Genomic DNA, 16,307 nt, shown 5'->3' with positions numbered 1-16,307 from the left:
CTCCCTCCCTCCTTTCTCCATCCTCTCTCTCTCTCCCTCCCTCCCGCTTCTCTCTCTCTCTCTCTCTCTCTCTCTCTCTCTCTCTCTCACACACACACACACACACACACACACACACACACACACATTAGGAATGCTGGGGATTCTGGTTTACCTAGGGGCTTAAGGCTCAGTTTTTGTCTTTTATATTTTTAACCGATGGTGTGGTTGATTCTACACTGTACATAATCAGAAGGGCCCAGTTCTTCCTAAGGCCACATGGTTAGGGGTTAGTTATTGTTTTTCTTTCTGTTTGTTTGTCGTTATTGATGTTTTGAGACAGAGTCTCACACTATATCTCAGGCTAGTCTGGAATCCCAATGTAGCCCAGGCTGACCTGGAGCTGGTGGCAATTCTCCTGCTGTTGTTATTACAGCTTCCCAACTGTTGCTTTATAGGCATGAACCACGATGTCCAGCTTAAACGTTGTTGAAATCTACAAAGAATATTAATTTCTTTGGCCTTTATTATAAAGATCCTTTAAAGTTTGCTTATTGTTTCTATAGATGAGCAAACTGCTGGGAGTGAGCCATTAGTTCCCTGGGATGACAGCTGGCAGATCCTTCTTTTATATCTGTCTGACTTGAAGTGGGAGCTGTCAGCCAACTGGGCCGTTTGACAGCTGCCAGACTACACTCAAGGCAGTCCATCTACTTTGAGCAGCCATGTCCCTCCAAGGAAACCCCACTGCAGCTGCAGGGACCCTGCAACCACAGGTGGTTTGAGGGGAGTCAGCACTCCTGCTTCAGGAGGCCTTGCTCTTTAATCACAACGGTCTCCAGGCAACTTGCAGGGATTTAAAAGACTCCGCTCCTCCCCCTGTCAAAAATACTTCCCCCTGCACTCAGAGGGAAGAGTTCCCTGTGATTGGTATAATATGATGGTATAATATAATAGGTTCCTTACAAAAAAAAATCTTGAGGTCATTTTCTATGTAAAGTTCATGACTGGTAGAACAAGGAGCTTTGAATATGCAAGGCTGTAGTTGGCCAAAATATAATTCCAGCGTAAGTTTGCCATGTATCTTTTCTAGCTATAGCATCGGGCTTCTTCCTCGATTTTGTGAGCTTAATGTAGGAGGTAACTCCGGTGTATGTCCCCTTGTAGCATCAAGCCAAATAAATGCTTCCCCCAGATGGTCTTTTTATTGCCTGCTCGTAGTCTTTATCACAGATACAGCAGGCTGAGCTGGTAAGACCAAGGCCTAACAAAACACAGGCTTCTGGATCCAGACATCCAGCTGCTGCTGCAGCTATAGCAACCAGAGAGTGGTTTTTTGATGCTGTAAGCCCTCAGAATCCCAGAGCTATGAGCCTTTGTCTCACTTAGAAGCCAGAAGGCGGCTGAAGAGCTCTGAAGAATGGCCAGGAGCCAGAGATTGCAGAGACTATGGAGGGCCATACAAATATTACTATAGACTGTATTTTACTAAGACATAATTTTTTAAATTGGTCTGGGCCACTAGTGCTTATAAAAAACATTCTTGTACTGTCTGCCTGCATTATCTTCATCCTTCATTGTATACGAAATAAAACCTAGTCTAGGCTAGGCATGATGAGACATGCCTGCAATCCGGGAACTTGAGAGGTATAGGCAAGAACATTAGAAGTTCAAGATCATCTTCATTGTCATAGTCTGACGACAGCCAGAGCTGTGTGGGAGTCTGTTTTTAAAATGAAAAGGACATAAATTGACTAGACTACCCAATGACAGCACTAGAGCTCTGCCCCCATACAACTCTTGTATGCTTCAGTTCAGCTGTTGTGTTGCTTTCTTCTGGGCTCTAAGATAACTTCTCCCCCCCACCACCCGAATTTGACTTCACTGGCCCTAACAAAGGAGCAGCTCCATGTTGGAGGCATAGAGAAAACGGGTTGTGTGGTGGTTTGAATGAGAGCAGCCCCCATAGGCTCATATACTTGAATGCTTGGTCCCAAGTTGTTAGAAGTGTTTGAGAAGGATTAGGAGATGTGGCCTTCTTGGAGGCCTTTGTCACTGGGGGCCAGCTTTGAGGTTAAGAATGCCCTCTCTATGCTTAGTCTTGCTTTCTGCGCTTGCTGCTGTGGATCAGATATAAACATTCAGCTACTGCTTCACCACCATGCTTCCCTGCCTGCCTATTGCCCCCTCCCACCCACCCCCACCCACAATACTGGTCATGGACTCACCTTCTGAAACTGTAAGCAAGCCCCAAATTAATTTTTTTTTTACAAGTTGCCTTGGTCATTGTGGTTGTTTGAGTAAAGATAGCATCCAAAGGCTCATTTATTTAAATGCTTAGTCACTAGGGAGTGGCACTATTTGAGAAAAATTAGGATATGTAGCCCTTTGGAGGTATGACACCTGGGTTGGGCTTTGAGGTTTCAAAAGACCATGCCAAGTTTGTTCTCTCTGTCTCTCTCTGTCTCTCTGTCTCTGTCTCTCTGTCTCTGTCTCTGTCTCTGTCTCTCTCTCTCTCTCTCTCTCTCTCTCTCTCTCTCTCTCCTCTTTCTCCAGCCCCATGTCTGCCTGCATGCTCCTATGTTCCTATGTTCCCTCCATGATGACAATGGACTAAACTTCTGAAACTGTAAGCCAGCCCCAACTAAACACTTTATAAGATTTGCCATGGTCATGTGTCTCTTCACAACAATAAAACCCTAAGACAAGTTGCTCATCTCACACAGTTGGGGTAAGGCTGGCAACAGCTTGCATGGTTTTTTTTCCCCCAGGCTTTTGTTTCTGTATCTCAGTACTGTGACACCTGAATCTGGCCTCTAAAAGCAGAATCTTCTTCTACCTTTGAATTAGCTTCATCATTAGATCAGGTAGTCTGCAGTCGGTCCTGGTGGCATCAAAATAGGTAAAGACTAGATAACAGAATAATGATTTTTTTAAATGCTGATCGTACAAAGATTCTCAGGGGTAGATCACCAGGAGAGCACCAGGATTTCTGCATGTGAGGCTGGGAGAAGCTAAAGTGGCTTAAATTTTATAGAAAATATATCTTACTTCTGGCCTCAGGTTGTAAGCAGGGAGCTAGAAGAAAAGGTTTCCAATAATAAGGACAATGAGGACTTTAAAAGGGCCATATTTTTCTTCCTACCTTAAAAATTAAACCTTCATGCCTTAGGAAACTGAGTGCTGATGGGCACTTCTTACTAGGCCTTTGATTCATGTGAAGTCAAAGCCACCATAGGGATGCTTATGGGAACCCTGCCCATGGTAATCTGATGCCTTCAGTCAATATCACTCATGATAATTGTCTTAGAGCTTTACTGCTGTGAACAGACACCATGACCAAGGCAACTTTTATAAGGACAACATTTAATTGGGGCTGACTTACAGGTTCAGAGATTCAGTCCATTACCATCAAGGTGAGAGCATGGCAGCATCCAGGCAGGCATGGTGCAGGAGGAGCTGAGCGTTCTACATCTAGCAGAATACTAGCTTCCAGACAGCTAGGATGAGGGTCTTAAGCCAACCCCACAGTGACACACCTACTCCAACAAGGCCACATTCCCCAATAGTGCCACTCCTTGGGCCAAGCATATACAAAACATCACAGTAATATTCAGAAAATCAATATACCTTTTGAAAATAAAAACAGACATTTTCATAAGCATATCATATTGTTGAAAATTCTGAAGATTTTGTTGAGAGGGGATGATCTCAGGGTAACAAGATGTACAAAGGAGTGAAACACAAGGAAAGTTATGTAGTACAGGGGCAACATAAGCAAGCACTGATAAAAGGAAATGTGACATCTAAGAATATAGATAAGAACTCTATTCTGATTAATTTTGAGATGTTAAAAACATTATATGTTTGTATATATCTGTGTGTGGGTACATACATATGAGTGCAGGTGTCCTCAAAAGCCACGGGTGTTGGAGACCCCAGAACTGGAGTTACAGGCAGTTGTGGTTGCTGGAAATTGAACTTAAGTTCTCTGGAACAGCAGGAAACACTCTTTAACCACCGCTGAGCTTTGGCTCGGCCCCTCTAGTATGCTTTTAAAAGTAAACTGTTATACAATATAGAAAGTCATGAGGCAGTGCATGGAAAGAATTCAAGTTCTCTAAGAACCTTGTATTAGATCAGAAGTCACTTGGATATTTCTAGGCATCATTGTCTGATAATTAATTAATTAATGGAATGTGACTATTAACATAATAGCAAAGGGATGTACATTTCTAAACAAATAGAGAGGGGAATTTTTGGGAAAATGAACAACAGCTGCTGATAATTCTTCGATTATTCATTTGTTTATTTAGTGCACATGCACAAGCTAACCATGCAGTCGGCTGCAGAACTGTATCTACAGTTCCATTTCTTTTTTTTGTTGTTGGGATAAGAATGAGAGAGTGATGTGGGTGGGATGCTGATACTTTAAACTGATGACTCCTAACATGAGATATTAAACAGTGTACAGAACATGGTAACCAACTACTACCACATACATATCCAGAACAATTACAGAGCTTGACCAAAGAGGAAAGCTCAACAAATTTCAAATAATTGCATTCTGATCATAATGCAAATAAATTTCTAATTATATTTATAACAGAAAGTTCACTGGAACATCTTGGTATAGTTGGAAATCAAGACATACATTCAGAAGTAGCTGATGAGTTATAGTAGTAGAATTATACCTATTTTTAACCTAACAATAATCAAAAATTGAGGGAAGCACTTAAAATGGGGCTTAGATAGAGGAAGTTTTTAACAATGATGCCCTGCCAAAACCTAAAGTGTCAAGCATCCATCTCAGTATTTATAAAGAGAAAAAGGAAAGAAAGAAAAAGAAAAAAACCTAAGCCCATTTAAGAGAAATAGAAAGTAATGAAATACAAAGGAACTAAAATAACAAGAATGTCCTCCATTTGGGCCAGTAAACTGGGTTGGTGGGTAAGGGCACTGCCACCAAGTCTGGTGATCTATATGGTACAACTGAATGCCTACATGTGAAATAATGATAATAATAAATGTAAACAATACCATACTGTTATATATAGTGATATTATTAATATTGCCATAGTAAATAATATTTATTATCATTATTATTATTTGGAGCATGACTTCACACCATGTACAAAATTCAACTGAAAATGGCTCATATGTCATATATCTAACTTTAAGAGTAAAAGTTATAACACTTCTAGAAGAAACCACAGAAGTAAATATTTGTGTCCTTGAGTTAGGCAAAACATTTATAGATATGACACCAAAGTATAAATAACAAAAATTTTTTGCATATCTCAGGACACTGTCAGGAAAAGTAAAAGGCAATCCAAAGATAAAATAACACATGCTAATCATGTACCTGATAAGGGATTTTAATCTAGAATTTATAAAATATATCACAGTCCAATAACAGAAAGATGAGTAATCCAATTTAAGACTTGTCAAAATGTTGAGTAGATATTTCTCCAGAGATGATATACAAATGACCAATAACCACTTGAGAGGATGTACTGTATCACTAGCCATCAGGGAAATGTAAATCAAAGCACCATGAGGTACTGCTTTATACCTACTGGGATAGCTCTAATAAAAAACAAGTATTAGCAAAGATATAGAGAAATTAATGCTAATGGAATATAAAATGCATAGTCATTTCAGAAGACAGTCTGAAATTTCCTCAGAGTTAAGCATAGAAATACCGTATGAAGTAGCAGTCTGACTCCTGGGTGAATACCCAACACACACACACATACATACATATGCACACACATACCCTACACTCATATATTCACACACACACACACACACACACACACACACACACACACATATATATAGCACATACATATACAAATATACATTTACATGCTCACATACCCACAATTTATATAATAACATTTGTAGCAGCATATTAATATTAGCTCTCAAATGAAACTCAAATTCCAAAACAAATGATCATCCATCAATGAAAAGACAACAGGAAAGAAATACTGACTCATGCCATAATGAAGGTGACCCTTCTCACAAGGAAGCAAAGACAGAAGGGAAGGAGAAGGCTCCATGAGCACACCTCCAGTGACCTAAATTCTCTGTCCAGTAGGCTGCACCTACTAACTGTTCCACCATCTCTCAATAATGCATAGGCCAAGGATCAGCTTTGAATTCATGATCTTTTATGGGTATTCAAACCCAAACTATAACATTATGTGACTCAATGTGAAAAAGTATATCTCTAAATCCAAACATTTTTGTATATGAGGAGATATGTATACTGAGAGTGTGTCATTGAAGAACAAACCTAAAGCTCTTGTGCTGTATACCATAGTAAATAGGTGTCCCTAGAACTTGCTTAAGTTACACTCTTCTAGCAGTTTTTTTTTAACTCTGGTCAAGCTCTGGGAATGCAATGGTAGGATGTCCAGGTCTGGAGCTGGAGAGATGGCTCAGTGGTTAAGCATGTACTGCTATTCCAGAGGATCTGAATTTGGATCCCAGCACCCACATTAGGTATTTTACAGCTGCTGCTAACTTCAGCTCCAGTGACTCAGATGCCCTCTTCTGGCTGACATGGGCATTGCACTCATGTGCACAAACCCACACAGAGACACACTAGGAAAAAAAAAAACTTTTTTAAAATTTACAAAAGAATTTCCAGGTTAGAGGAAGTGTATGCCTCAGAGGGAGCACAGGCATCCATATATATGGGTGAGAGCCATATCAAAGCCTCATTAGGAGCCTGTTTTCATAACTCTTATTTTACCAGTCCCTCCTGCCCCAGGTATTTGAACACAGAAGGGCACTGTAGAGGGGGACCAGGTGAAGTCCAACTAAATCCACATAGTGAGCTCTTTAGAAGATGTAAACTAGGCCTTTTCCTTGGCTGACCAGAATGGACTGGGATGGCAGAATCATAAGTAACTCTTTTGTGATTTATTTTCTATGAAATCACAGAACCAGAAACTTCAAAAATCCCATTCACAGTGCTGGGAGAAGATGTTTAGGCACCAAGAACCCACAAAAAAGCCAGGAATGGGGTGGCAGCTACATATCATCTGACAGAGGTGGGGTTCTCTGGGGCAAACTGGCTAACTAAACTAGCCAAAGCAGCAAAATCTGGCTTCAGCAAGAGACTACTTAAACAAAATATAGTGGAGTTATGGAAGAAGACACACAATGTCAACTCTGGTCTCAGTATGCACATGCATGCATATTCACACACATACCAACAAATATACAACCATGCACATGTGACATATGCCACACACACACACACACACGCACACACACACAAATAAATACATGTGTATGTGCATGCACTGAAGCGCAAAGACCCTTCCACTCATAGATCTGGATACATCAGTTCCCTCATCTGTAAAACAGAGACATCAACAATAACACATATCTCCTTGGATTATCATAAGGGTCAAATGAGATGAAAACACTATGAAAAGTCCCACAGTAATCAGAACTATGAGGCTATGAGTGAATAAATAAAATGTATGTACTACATTTTAGTATTGGCTATTTAAAATACTAGGTGATTGAAATTAGCAAACCTCTGAGATAGGTCAAAAAAGGTACTTTTATCCTTCTATTTTGAGCCCTATACCTGTCCCATGATAATGCCCTAAAGAAAAATTATTCTGTGGCTTCTTGCTGCATATTTACCTTACCCAGCCCACTTGTAAATGGTGACAAGAACAATAGGTGCCATATGTTGAAGGCTTATTGCATTTTAGGTACTAAGATTCACAAGTGCATCCTTAAAGAGACCTTCAAATCCATCTTCATGTTGAATAGTTATTTGGATGGCAGGAGATGCATGTTGGTGACTCTGATCCTCAGGTTTTTAAATCTAGACTATAAAGCAAATCCTGATGTAGAAACTGGAATGATTTTTGTTGAATTTCTGTTCTCAGGACTGAAATTGTGCAGCACAGAATCTGGTTGCCATGACTATGTCTGCGCATATAAAGGATGAAGGATAAGAGCTGCAAAACAACAGGAGCTATGGCCCTGGCTCTGAGGCATTGGCTAGACTTCTGATGATTGATCCCAGCCTCCCCCGAGGCACGAAGTCTATTCATTCGCCTTTCACAATTATTTCTCTGGGACACAGCAGCTGTCATTCAAATCTAAGCAATCTCTTTGCAATGCTCCGTGACATTTAAGAGAGCAGACAGAGCAGCTCATCAAATGCTTGGGCAGACTTACATGTCCTTCCTCTCAGCTAACAGATTTTTCATAAAGGGATGTTCATCTCTTTGGCTCGCTGCTCTTTGTATCCTTATAACTGGAGACTGTAGGGTCATTTGCCAGGTCCAGAAATGTCGGCTGAGCACTCTCAGACCACCTCCCCTCACACCCATTCTTCCACCATGGTCGCCTCACATTAGAATGATTGGATTGTCTACAAATACTTCCAAGTGACATGAGCGTAGCTAGAATAGGCTTTCTTCTGGGCTGTATCCACAATGCTGAGTTGTGAGCCTGGCAGACACTCAGTCAATCTCAGATGTAGAATGAAAGAATGAGAGATGAGTGAGTGAAAGAGAGAAGCAGAGCAGAAGACGTGTGACATAAGAGTCTCAACCTACAGAACAAGAAGGCTGTTATAACTTGATTTCAAAAGTAATTTCAAAGTTACCTTAGAGCTTTAAGAAGAGAACAACAAATTTCCATGTGTCTGTCCAGACCTTACCAATCTTGAGCAATCTGACACATTTGTCAGTCCATCTCCTTGCTTACTTATTAAGGTTTTATTCAGAGCTGTGTGTAGGCACGTTTCATATATCATGCCACTTTAGTCCTCAGCCTATTTGCATATTTCCTATGTCATGAGATATGATTGTAGATAACACCAGTACCACGATCAACTCCAGGAAATGTAGCAGTTACAATCTCCAGTCCTTCCTCTAATTTCAGCTTTCATGGGTGCAAGAGTGGCGGGAGTGATCTGTTTGGTTCTCCAGGGTAGAAGAAAGATTAATGGGCAAACATATGAGGAATATGATGGATTGATTAAAAAATTAAAGCTAATACTGAATGCATTAGCTTTTATATAAAAAAAAAAACAGGGAATGCTTTTCTACTGAGGCAGGGACTGGGTAATTGCTTGTGTGTGGTGGAGTACCTGAAATCCAGTGCCAAGGAGGCGTGAGTAAAAGGATCAGGAATTGGAGGTCAGCTTGGGCTACAAAGCAAGACTTTAGAGAGATGAATGTGTTTCTTATATGTACGGGCTATGGAGAAGGTTTCTTTCTCTGTGTGTATTTCTGCAAACCATAGGATTTTTAAGTGATCTAATAAGCTCAATTCTTTATTCCTTGTGTTGCTAACCACTACTAATGCTGAAGTGGGTCCTTGGACACCTGAAGTCACACCTTTGCCATGTATTGAAACAACCTCAGTATTCTCTCAAGTCTGGCAGCAATTTTCCTAGCTCTTTCTATAAACAGGTGAGAAGAATGGCATATATTATGTGCTCACTATGCATTAGACTTTAATTTAAGTGCTTCTCAAGTGGTACCTCAAAAATGCTCTCTAAAGATGTAACTATTATTTTTATTTTCCTGGTGCTGGAGATGGAATCTGGGGTCTTTCCCATATTAGAGAAGTGTTCTAGCACTGAGGTACACCCTCAACCTGTGTGTCTAATATTACCATCTCTGTTTAACTAGTGAGGAATCTGAAAGGCAGATTTTGATATCTTGATTTTTATCCAGACTTTATGTGCTAGAATATTTCAGACACCACATTCCAGTTGTTCAATTGAGTATATAGGACAATAATCATATTGGCTCAGCTCAAATCAAGCGTGGTTGTGATGCTTATAATCCCAGCACTTGGGAAGCACAGGGTGGTCATGAGTTTGAGGCCAGCCTGGTCTATATAGTGAAATTTCACCTACTTTCTGAGGCTCACCCATTACTTGCTCTCACTGCATTGCCAGCCTTTCCCTCATAGTGGTTTCTACACTAAAATGATAAGAGGTTGGAGACATGCTCAGTGGTAGAGCATTTGCCTAGCAGGCACAAGGCCCTTGGTCCAATTCTCTACCCTCCTTTTACAGTTACACTAAAATACAGTTTGCTTAAGGGATGCATATGTTTTTGCTTATTAATGTATCTCCAGTGTCCAGCACAATATAGCTACTAAATGAATGTTTGTTAAATAATCAATAAATGAATATCAGTAAAGAAATGGATGAGCAAAGATCCAGTTCCACTTCACAAGAGGATGTTAGCAAAAGGAAACAAAACTGAGATATGAAACCATTCTAGGATTTTAAGAACTAAAAGTAAGAGACAGAAGTCTCATAAAAGGCTCTTGAAAGGAGGGGTCACATACTCTCAATTATATCCTTTCCAAATGGCTTTCAAAAAGCTGCCATTATAGTTTCTATGTGCAGCCCCCAGGTGGCAGTAGTGTGTTACTCTTGGGCAGCAAGTGAGGCCAAGCACTCACTTTCCCACTTCCCATCCGAGACTGTACAGCAATCTTAGATTTCCTGGTTCTGTGCTGGAAGACATGCAAAGTGAATTCTGGTAGTAACTTATTTGTTCTTTCTTTGGTGAATATCTCTTGTGACTCTCCCTCCTCAAGTTGTCCAGCTTGGCAGCAAGTACCTTTACTCAGTGAGCTATCTCAACAGCCATATAAATATATACTTTTATTTTGCATGCACAGTAATAGAGCGCATTCTAATGATTCATATATAAAATAATTATAATTATATTTTGTTCTTATAATTCCCCTTTCCTTGCTATTACTTCGCCTACCTTCAAATAGTCTGCTTCTACCTCCTGCTTTCATATCACATCATACATCCTATGACTTTCTCTCCTTCTCTTCTCCCTCCCTCTAGTCCTCTTCTTTTCTCCCTTGCTCTACTCTCCCCTTCTACACTCACACTTAAACCTAGATTCCACATGCCAGAGAAAATGTGGGCTATTTGCCCTTGCTTTTGAAGCTGTTCTTTTCTTAACCATCTTTGGGTGCCTGAACATTGCTGGGAATCATGACCTAATGATTCTCTCTAGAACTCCACAACCCACATATCCAAAATAGAATTCTTATTTCTCATCCACTCTCAAACTCCCAGTTTGTTTTTTTTTTTAGATAATGTCTCAAGATGTAGACCAGATTGGCTTCTGACTTGCAGTCCTCTTACCTCATTCTCCAGACAGCTGGGATTCCAGGTGTGTGCCTCCAGATCCTATTCTGTCATCTGTACATCTACCTCCTATGCACTAAGTCCTGAAAAAGCCAACCATGATGGCTAGTTTTAATGGACTTCAGTTCACTTTAATGACAGTCAACTTGACATAAGCTGAGAGTCATTTTGGAAGAGGGAATCTTACTTGAGAAAATGGCCCTACCAGATTGGCTTGTGGACAAGCCCGTGGTACATCTTTTTAGTTACTGATTGATGTAGGAGGGTCATCCCATTGCATATATATATATATATATATATATATATGCATGCATAGGCATGTCAATGAGCTGGCACAATACTCTTCAGTATCCAGAGAAACACATCATTCATACACATTAGTTGGATTCCTACTGAGCCCAAGCACTCTCAAAAATCCTTCTAAAAATGTAGACCAGGCAGAGCTAGTCCACTACTTAGAATAAATCTATCCTTCTGCCTTGGAATTAAAACAACTATAGTACAAAAAGTATGTCCTATAAAGTTGACTCTACCAGGACATTTTGTGCATGATCTATGTTCATTTAAAGGCTTCTTGAATAAATGGATTAAAGGCAAAGCAGAATAGAGTAGACCCAGGTGGCAAGGATGCGAATCCCAGAGTCCCATGCTCAATTTGACTGGATGTTTTCTCATTGGTATATTTGATTGCTTTGCTGGTGATAGTCACATGGTTTTGATCAGTATTTCCCAGCTGCATTCAAGGCAGCAACTTACTGCAAACTTCATTATCAAGTGTAAATGCAGCACATTTGAGATGTGTTCATGTAACTATGTGTCATTCTTGCCAACCTAATACTCTGTTTCATAAATCTCTTTTCCCATTTTGTTTCAAGTTTTTTCGTGCACTTCGAAGTATTTATTAAAAGGCTGCAACTCTTTTGTCTTAATTGATTCATGCAGAAGTGGTGTCCTTCATGACCACATTGCCAACATCCTTATGTTGGTTCTTACCCTATGGGGGTGATGATGATAAACAGATGTGTTCTCTCTGCCTCCACTTGAAAAACACTCCCCAGACATACTAAAGTTGGCATTTATGCATAAGGGTGGACATCTATGTGGATGAGTCATTTTGTTATGGTTTTAGTTTTGATGCTGAGTGTAGAAACCAAGGTCTCACATACACTAAACACATGCGCCAGAGCTATACCCCAGGGCAGGTTTGTTTGTCTTTGTTTGTTTATTTGTTTGTTTTCAGAGTGTGTCTTTGGTGTGGAACAATTTCAAATTTTCAAAGCCAAACTTAGGTTTTCAATTCATTCCCACAGATGTCTATGAAAAATTCCTGAATTAAACAATTTGGAAAGGCAAGAGGGAGTGACTTTGTAACGAGAGGGTCATATTCATTACTAGAAGCTGACATAGTGTGATTTTTAAAGCCAAATAATTATTTTTCCTCAAATTTTTGCCTTTGCAATTCACAAAGCATTAGTACTTTTTAAGCCAGCATGAGTTTGTTGGATCTCGATTTAAGAAAATTGTGGGAAAAACATTCATGAGACAATTGGAAAAATGTGAATGCTAACATAATATTTGACAATGTTAAGGATTTCTGTTAGTTTTAAAAAGTTGTATAACAGTACTGAAGGCATACATACATATTTTTGTTTGGTTATTTAGTATTTATAGGAAGTCTATGTTGCCCAGGCTGGTCCCAAACTCCAGAGCTCAAGTAACCGTCCTCCTTCAGTCAAAGTCTATGTTGCCCAGGCTGGTCCCAAACTTCAGGGCTCAAAGCAACCTTGTTCTTTAGCCTCCCAAGTATTTGAGACTACAGGTGTAATAAACTGTTCCAAGTTTATATGTTTTTCTTTAATAAAAAGTGTTACTTTGTAGAGATATATGTTGAAGTATTTGCAGATGACAGTATACAATGGCTAGGAATTGTGTCAAACTATTTTCATTCTGTCTGGAATCGACAATAGGTGGAGGTAAACATGATACAAGATAGAATGTACTGATAATTATTCACACTGGGTGAGGAGTACAGGGTTATGCATTGTAATAAAATCTCTACCTTTATATGTTTTCATTTTTCCAAAGAAACGATGCTTTCCACCATGAAAGTGGTACCTGGGTTTGAGGGGGGCTACTAACAAGAGGAATCTTATCTAAGAATAGTAACCCACAATTTTTTGATCTTTTTTGATATAGAATGAATTGAGCTTATGCATTATGAAGAGGCAGACATTGAAAGGACAGGAAATGAGGCAATTACGGAAAGAGTAGAATGCAAACTCTTGTAAGAGTTATCAATCCATTGTTGGCCAATAACCAGGAGGCTTTAGGGTGGCAGCAGCTGGAGAGAGGATGCTAAAAGAAAGCAGTACACACCAAAGGGGGACAGTATGTATATATGGACACTGGCTGGAGAATTACTGGGGTGTGGTTTGAGTGGTCTGCCTGACCTGTATGTATTCTTATGTGGTACACATGAGGGTTGCATGTGCAAATAGGGTCCAGAGGATGTCCTTGGGTGTCAATTCTTTGCCAGATGTGTACCTTGTTCTTAAGACAGAATTTTTCACTGGCCTAGAGCTCTCCAAGCACCCTGGACTGAATGACCAGTGAGCCCCAGGAATCCACTTGTCCCTGCTTCTCCAGCAGTGACATTGCAAGTGTATGCCACCACTATGCCCAGCTTTTTGTATGTGAATTCTTGGGACCAAACTCATACACCCATGAATTCTGAACTCAAACTCAAGTCCTCGTGCTTTCACCACAAGCACTTTACTAACTGAGCCATCATTCCAGTTCCAAACTCCATTTTTGATTAAAGCTATCATCATCTCACTTCTAGTGGCTCTGGCAGCATGATGGGGATAAAGCATGTAGAATTCATCCTTACATCAGTTCTTATGTCAAACAATAACACACGGAATCATTTTCGTTTTGTTCTTCCTCCACATTTTGAAACGTATGAGTCTTAGATCATCTGCAATTTTTCCCTTATCTGCTTCTATTATTTTCCTAAAATAAATCAAAACTCATCATTTGGTTTATTTTGACTATTGAAATGGCAAGGGCTCGTTTTTTTTACTCTTAACATGGGTGAAGAAGTTGAATCTCAGAGGAAAGAATGTAATTCCCAGAATCACACAATGCCTAGCAGATATCTAACCCATAATAGACAATAAATATCTACTTCTGAATGGTGCTGGGGATTAAACCCAGGAATGCATACACACTAGGTAGGCACTTAATCCCTGGGCTATAGCCACACTCCAATAAAAAGCAGCACACCCAGGATTGATACATGTATATCAAGGAATTAGAGTTGCAATCCAAGCTGATTGACTGGTACCCACGGAGTCATTTGAATCAGTGACTGAATGAAGTAGCAAGACTAAGTTTTGGACCTTCTTTTTTTCTTCTTTTTTTGGATCTACTTCTCTCCATGGGCCCCTAAATACAGGCAGGACAAAGTTTGTACCAAATCTAGGTCTCCTCTGAATCTTGAAGTTTGTGAGCTTTCTGTTAGCCTCCTTGGTACCCCAACTAGTGGTCTGTCTTTGTTTGGCTTGTATGACAAAGTATATGGCAACCTTCATATATTAAAAGTTTATACTGTCTTCTCATTCTGAAAAAATGGTGCATTTGCACTCTAAACTATCCATTTTATTATCAAAGAACAGCTACTCAGCACTTGTTTTCAGTGTATATTTCAGGTGGAAAGAAATAAATTTTCTTAAAATTATGTTTGATTTCAAGAGTTTTTAGAAACAGTTAATAATGGTAACTTGATTTGTGCTATGCAAGTTTTCTATAAGCAGTGCAATTGAAAATTGTCAATTACAAGTTCAGCATCATAAAGGGAGAACATACTATAGTATGATGCTGTGCTAGCTAGATATGGTTTCCACCCAAATATCATGTTCATGTGCTGAGAGACAAGACACTGGCTCCTAACCACTGCTGGTGGCAGTTCATCATACTAAGTAAGCACCCTCTAAGTGTCACTTTGACCCTCTTACAACAACTCAAGGATGTAGAGCCTTTTGTCAAATTCCACCAATGACAATTGATGCTCAAACTACATTAAGGTAATTTCCCAGAAACAAAAACACAAAAGCCAAAAATAAATAGAAAGTTTGAGAGAAAAAAATATAGAAGTTAAGAAATCAGGCCAATACATCCAATTAGCTAATTAATAGGAGTTCTAGAAACAGGGGCAATAGAATAGGTCCTAGTAGGTAAGAAATAACGTGATATGCAACAAATGAAGGGCTAGTTCTTCCAAAAGGTGTTCACAAAATTCCAGATCACTAGACAAAAGGTCTGCACTGAGGTATATAATTAGATTATAAGACACTACAGACCAAATGAAGTCTTGAAGACAAAAAAAAAAAAAACCAACTCCATGCAGGAAGGTGGAAATCATGGAGGACTGGTTATAGTTTAGAATCAAGAACACATTAGAGAAAATGTGCAATTTGAAGAATGTGCTCCACATCCTGAGAGAAGATTGCTTCCAATGAAGACTTATTTACCTAGCAGAAAATTAATGTGTAAGGATATATTGAGATATAGAAGGGGTTTATGAAATTCACCTCTGAAAGGACACACAGAGAAATAATGAAATAAAGTTACCTCTGATGACATCTTTCTAAGGCAGCTAGCAAAGGATGTGGTCCAGCAAGGCTAGGGAAACTTCAGTCTAAGGAACAGAAGCTAACCAGGAGAGGAATTCCCAGGATAACAGCTCGGTGGCAAGTCCAGAAAATAACTATTCCAGAATGAATCAGAAGGGAGCAAACTCCAAGAGTGTTCTCCAAGAAAAATAAGTGAAACTCATGAATTACTTCATATTTTGACTATAATAGGTATAATTTTATGGTTTTTTTCAGAAAATTTGTGGGACATAAAAAATAGACTTTTAAAAAAAGAGGTGATTTTGGAAGAACAAAATAGCAATATTATGAATTGTACTTTATATCCATCAACTGTGAGGGATACTTACATGATATACTTACAAAATATTCATTTTCACTAAAAATGTTATACTTGTAGAAGTGTGTACATTTGAAACACAGAGAAAGACAGAAAAAGTGAGGGAGAGAGAGAGAGAGAGAGAGAGAGAGAGAGAGAGAGAGAGAGAGAGAGA

This window comes from Grammomys surdaster, unplaced genomic scaffold (genome assembly GCF_004785775.1).
Source record: "Grammomys surdaster isolate TR1022 unplaced genomic scaffold, NIH_TR_1.0 222, whole genome shotgun sequence".
Lineage (NCBI taxonomy): Eukaryota > Metazoa > Chordata > Mammalia > Rodentia > Muridae > Grammomys > Grammomys surdaster.
The sequence above is the reverse complement of the archived record's forward strand: the minus strand, read 5'-3'. Positions refer to the sequence as shown.